The sequence below is a fragment of the Trichomycterus rosablanca genome, chromosome 15 (genome assembly GCF_030014385.1).
Source record: "Trichomycterus rosablanca isolate fTriRos1 chromosome 15, fTriRos1.hap1, whole genome shotgun sequence".
NCBI classification, from domain to species: Eukaryota; Metazoa; Chordata; class Actinopteri; order Siluriformes; family Trichomycteridae; genus Trichomycterus; species Trichomycterus rosablanca.
In genome coordinates, this window is record NC_086002.1 from 18428937 (window position 1) to 18435482 (window position 6546).

The 6546-nt window shown below is 38.5% G+C and overlaps 1 long non-coding RNA gene across 1 annotated transcript; it reads right to left on the reverse strand.

Moving 5' to 3' along the window:
- Positions 1-1419: 1419 nt before the first annotated feature.
- On the reverse strand, positions 1420-3547 carry LOC134328293 (uncharacterized). The gene is made up of 2 exons (XR_010014729.1): positions 3407-3547; positions 1420-1534 (listed from the first exon to the last, which is right to left on the reverse strand). It is a non-coding gene; the product is annotated as an uncharacterized LOC134328293 (long non-coding RNA).
- Between the last annotated feature and the right edge of the window lie 2999 nt (positions 3548-6546).

Below are 6546 nucleotides of genomic sequence, written 5' to 3' on the forward strand. Positions count from 1 at the left end.
AAGAGTGACTTCTGTGATTTAATTAGACTTAATTTAGATTAATTAATTAGATTTAATAAGACTTTCAATAGTCTTTTGAAAGTATGTATGGGGTGATAACATGATTTGTGCAGTAAACTGTGTAGGTAGGATTGAAAAATATTTTTGTATGTAATGTTTTGTGTCCATTTTTAGCCATGAAAAAGATGGTAGTGTCTAAAATAAATAAATAAATAAATCAACACGTTCGTGATGTGAACCGGCCAATTCCAAAAACTGTTCAAATAAGGTACGGTCATGTTGTCAGATGCCAAAGATATCATCCAAGTATCTATAGTACATCATGGGCAAGTGTGTGCATTTAGTGAATAGTGTTTCCTCCCATTCTGCCATGTAGATGTTTGTGTCGGCAGGCGCAAATTTCTTGCCCATGGCTGTAACATGAATTTGTAAATACATTTCTGAGTTGAATTTAGTCATTTCTAGTGAAGTTTAATTCCAACAGTTTTAGAATGCATTTATCTGGGCGAGTTGGATCTGGGTATTTGTTAAAGCATCTCTTCACTGCTTGTACACCAACATTGGTGTCAATATTGGTGTACAAGCTCACAATGAGGATCTGTCTATAAAAATGAAACATGAGGTTATTGTTTATAATATTGAAAATAGTCCAAAATTTAAAGTTTTTTGTTAAACACATGGATGTCCCTTCTGAGTTCCCCCAGATTGCCATTTTGTGGAACTGGATCAAAGGTTAATCCTTTACTCAGAATGTTTTCTTGAGCATCTGTGAGAGTAAAAGTTTGTGAAAGGTTAATGATGTTTTTCTTTAAAGGTTGTGTTCGGCACTTTAAAATCCTCAAAAGTTTAACTGGTCTAACCAAAATCTGGAGAGCTGCATCCCTGGTCCAATGGACAGGATTCCTAGGGTCCACCTTAAATCTCAATTGGCTTAGTTCCTGTAAAAGGTTGCCCCACTCCCTAATAAAATCATCAAGTATCTTCAAGTTGTGTTGCTGCTGCTCCTGTAAAAGGTCAGAGAAATAAATGAGAGGTGTATAAACGGTGGCAGCTCCTGCAGTTGTTTTTTGGCCATCTTGTACACCTGCTATTCTTTGCTGTTTATACCCAAGGAAAGGATGACCGTCTGCATGCTGGGGTTCGGGGTCAGCTTCTGCAGGACTTTGGCAATGTGCAAAAAGTTGGCCCCTGGGAAGCTATCCACCTGGATGTCTGGATGGTCAAAATAAGGTATTCTGGCCAAATCCAAATATAATGGGTCTGGTAATGTCAAGTGACCAATCTGTATTTTTTTTTGGTTCTGGGATGTTTTGTAGGCACCTGAAACTTTGACTCTCCCTTGCACAGGGATCTGATATCCTGAATAGAGGTATTAATTCTGCTTTGATTAATTGATTAAGAGGGCTATTATTACAGGGAAATGAAGGGAGGGCTCAGAATAGGCCTTTATTTGACTGCCATTTGGAGAACCTTTGCATCGTCTTGTCCTTCCCCTCTCTCTCGGAGTCTCCTCTGCCCCCTTTCTGCGATGCAGCTAAGGAGAGTAAAGAAATATTGTTTTAGGTAAGTTGACATTACCAATGATTGCATTATGTTTTTTACTGCTACTGACCTGTGGTCTTATAGTATCTTGTTTCTGTGTTGATTTAGGTTGTGGGTGGACTTCAGTGTGTATTGTTTTAGTCCTGCAGAGGCTGACCTTGTTTTGACCCATGTCAGATGACCCTGTCTCATTTGAAACCAATCTGGCTGTCAGTGTTGTTTTGGTTCTATGCAGAATTTCATCCTTAAGTTTATGTTTGAATCTATTTCCCAATCAGGTAGTTTAAATTGTTTAATGGATTTGTTCAATTTTGTTTAAACCTCACTGTAATGTTCTTTTAGAATTTGCATGTTAATCATTATCCAGTTGTGTGTGGTTTTTTTTACTTTGGTGGTGGTATTTTGACTATGACATGATGGCTTAATAATTGTTGTGAGGTCGTTTGCCTGTTTTGACATGCCTTTAGGAAAATTACCAGTTCTGATTTCACGGTGTTCTGATTTTACTAATTTCACTGTGGTGTATAGTCTGAATTCATTTAAAATAAGACTTCCAAAGAGTTCTAGATATCTGCATTTATTTAAAATGTACTCGTGTCTTTGCCTTGTTATTTCATCGCCTTTAAAGTCTCTAAAATAGAAAGTCTACTGCTTACTGAAACCATTGCTGTAAAACCAAGAAATTAAAAGAAGAGGTAAAAAAACATTATTTAGTAAAATAACTAATGCAATCAATTGTTTGGTTCCTCAGACTTAAAATAAACTTGGGGGGGAGATCCAAGATGTTTGGAGAGTGCTTGGAGTAAACAAGCCGAGTTCTGGGTTAGGGTTACAGTCAGGGAAAAATTAGGGTTAGAACTAAGATTATGATTAGCTCTATGGTAAATTAGGGTTGGGGGGGCAGGGGGCCCAGCGAGATTATCTGCTAGGGCACCAGTGCTGGGATTTTGATCTCTCACAGTTTGAATCTCTGGCCGGGCTGGCCACGACTGACAGTGCAGACAGTGCAGCAGACAAAAATCGCCCACTAGTCTGCTGGGTTGGGCAAAGACCGGAATAAAAAGTGGGCGGGGTCTGCAACACTGTAAGGACCCTGGTTAGTAGCCCAAGATGCCTTTACAGAAGTGGAGATCTGCGTGCGACTCTCCGTAAGTGAGAAAAGGCTCATGCAATTTCACTGTCTGTATTTCACAACACTGTACATAGTATTGTATTTCCAGGCTTGTGGGTCACATACAGTCTTCAGGTGCTTGTGCGGTCTGTTGGATCTTTCCGGACCTAAATTTCGATCTTCTCCGGTGCATCGTCACCAAAAATCGATATGTTCCGAAACAGGAACCTTCATTCACAACTGAATACAAAGAATTGTAGTTTTTTTTGCGGGAATTGTGACGTCACGATCAAGTTTTAGAGTGAACAGAAAGCAACAACGTTGTGTATCGACTTCAATGATTATGCTTTTTTGGTTTCATTAAAAATAGCACATAGGTTCTAAGAAGTGAACAGAACCGAAATAACAGAAATGTGAGGAGTGCAAAATGTTTGGGACATTAAAGCATGTCATATTTTTTTTAGCATATTATTATATTTATAAGCATACAGTCATACAGATGCAGGTTGTGTTGTGTTTAGTCATTTAGCTGCGTACTATATAAAAGTGAGAACTTTTAATCCACCATAAATAAAGCCAAAAAAATAAAAGACATGCCCACTAGCAGCAGGCCAATACTAGTTAGTAGCTAGTTTTTTTGTCAAAATAAATAAAAACCACCAGCTAATATGACACTTTTTCTTGCCACCCTGACTGAGGTAAACCGATGACTGAAGAGTGAATGGACACCCACGACCTTGCTCACACACCCACCTTGTTGCTCATGCTGGAGAGGAAGTTGGTGATGAAGAGGCACATGCACAGGTGGTGATGGATGGTGGTACGAGTTTATTTGATGAAGCAGCAGAAGACAAAGGTGAGGATGCAGAGGACCAGACAGACCAGATAGAGGGACAGGCTGACCCGAGTGATCCACACCTACTGAAACTGCAGCCCTGCAGAGAGAGACTAATTAATTTTGGGACAACAGGTTTTATAATGACATGGTTTGATGAGTACATTGAGGAGGAACTCCTATGGCCTGCACACAGCCTTGACCTCCACCCCACTGAACATCTTTGGGATGAATTGGATGAATGGAAATAGTGACTGTGAACCAGGCCTACTTTGTGGAAAGTCAGTGGAAAGCCCTCTGAGAAGAGTGAAGGCTGTTGTATTAATGCAGATGTTTTTGGACTGCGATGTCTAACAAGCTTATGATCATGTGTTTACATACTTTTGGCTATATAGTGTATAGGCAAACAAAACCAACACATAGTAAAAAAACACCACCATTGGACACCTAATCCAATCTTTAGGGATGAATTGGAACACTTTTGGTAGAGAACTGAAGGGTATGTTTACCTTGATGGGATAAAGGGCCATTAAAACAGTGAAGCTGCTCAGGTGATTCCAGGTGCAAGCAGCATGTGTGATGTGTGGAGTTAAACCCCACCTTCCTACAGCCCATCCTGACCACGCACCTTTGGTCTGTTCCAAATACAGGCAGCTGTAGTTCACTTCACCTTCCTGTGGGACAGAAGCAGGCGCAAGAAGAGAATTAATAATTGTCACAGTGTTAGAAATGCATTTTTTCTGACCTCACACAGGCACAAATTATCACAGACACACTCCAAAGTCTTTTTGGCCTTTTAGAGAGGATAAGGCTATTAGAGCCAAAGTTGTATAACAAGCTGATGGTCAGGTATCCACATACTTTTGGCCATATTTACATTTACAGCATTTAGCACTATTAGCTTGAGGGGCCTTGCTCAGGGGCCCAACAATGGCACCCTGGTGGTGGTTGGACTTGAACTGGCAACCTTCTGATTACTAGTCTGCTTCTGGAGGGTATATACATGTTATTGTTGTACCTGCAGTTCGGACAGAGACTGTGTGTCCTTGTTACTGATGAGCACCGTAACCACCCGGGAATTGAGCGTGTAGGTGGTGTTTCTGTCTGATGACTCGACACCCTGGTTCTGTTTCAGAGTGTTGCTAAAGTTTGGAGATTTATAGCTGACCAAGGCCACGAACACATAACCTGAACAAGAGCAGAAAGAAAAAATTGTGACATCAGAAACAAAAACTATGACATCACAAAAACTATGAAATCGGAAACAAACTAACATCAGAAATATAAACAATGACATCGTAGTTTCTACATTTTTCTCCTTTCTGCTGATATCCGATTTCACAAGAAGGTTTACCTTTAGGTAACAGTCAGAAAGACTTAAAAAAACAAGAAAACATGTCAACTTTAAATACAAAAAGTGTTGGTTTATAGACTATATGGTCAAAAGTATTTGGACACCCGACCATGAACTTGTTGGATGTCTTGGTTTAAAAACAAACTGTAATAAAATGAGTGACCTTTGGGTGATCTTTTCAGCTAGAACAACATCAGTTCTACAGTGATCCTGACAGTAATTCCACTTCGAGGTGTGGTATCTCCTTCAAGAATCTTATCAGCCACTTCAGCACCAAATTTATGTACACAGTCTCAGGTGTAAACAGGACATTTTCAGGAGAGTGGGTCTGTGCTTTCTTCAGAATATATGAAAACATGTGTACATCTGTTGTTGTCAAACTACAAGGAAGTGGTGCTTGCCACTAGTGTAGTGGCTTCTATTGTTTGTGATCTGGAAGAATTCACAAAGAGGTGCACCCACATATTAAGCATAACGTTCTCTCAGTAGTTCCTGAAACATTTCTTATAAGGTCAGTTGTAGAACAAAACTTGGAAGATTTTGAAAACCTCTTTGCATGTTTTAATTCTGACGCTAAAAGGGAGAAGTGGGGAATTGTGCCAGTGGAAATTGTTTTGGGAGTTGGGTGTGATAGTAAACGCGATAGTATTACACTTACAGTAAAATGCCTGTGAATGACACATTCGTCTATATTCCTATTTTGGAAAGTTTGAAATTCATGTTCAGAAATTCAGAGATTTGTGATGATCAAAGCACATACCTCATCTCTTGGGAGTGTGTACAAGGACTGCAGTGATGGAAGTTACTTTTAAAACCATCCTCTGTTCTCTGTTTACAAATGCCTTGCAAATCCAGTTCTATTATGACGACTTTAAGACGGCCAATCGTATGGACCAGATGATGGCATGTATGTGGTGTTGTTGCATTGTTCGTTTTAGTCTGTATTCATATTTCAAACGTATAAATCTGACCATTGTAAACCATACTGCTCCTCAGGCTTTCAGGTCAGCACAGCATGTATTTTTCCCCACACAAATGTTTTTCTACTGCAGAAAATCCATTTAATAAAACAATGGATGAAACACTTTTAATTATGGTTTTTTAATATAAAACCTGTGTTAAATTTACTAATAAAAAAGTGTTAAATTAACTCTAGTCAGTGAGAAATATATCAACACTATAAAAGTATTACTGATAACACTGGTATTGTTTTTTTTGTTTTTTTATCTCTGCAAGATATAACCTACTTATATCTTAAGTAAGTGTTAAAGTGTTAAAATACTTTAAGTGTTAAAATAACTCTGGTCAGAGTTTTCCTTTAACACTATAGAGTAACTAGATTGACACTAAAACTACCAAGAGTGTTAAAATAACTTTAGCCAGTGAGAATTATATAAACACTTTAAGTGTTAAAATGAACACTTACAGAGTTGATTTAACACTGAGGATTTTGCTGTGTGTGCACCAGTTGAGCAAAACACGAAACTGCAGCTATAGCGCCAAATTATGTCCAAATAGCTCTACTGATGAACTATTATGTTATTATTGTTTAGGGACACTGAATTGAAAGTAATAAGAATATCTGACCTTAAATGCATTTGTTAGAAGTAACTATTTATTTAAGGTTAATAATATACAGTAGTTGCATGGTTTGAAAAAAATCTTACTTTATACATGTTAACATGGTGCCTCCAATTACATTAC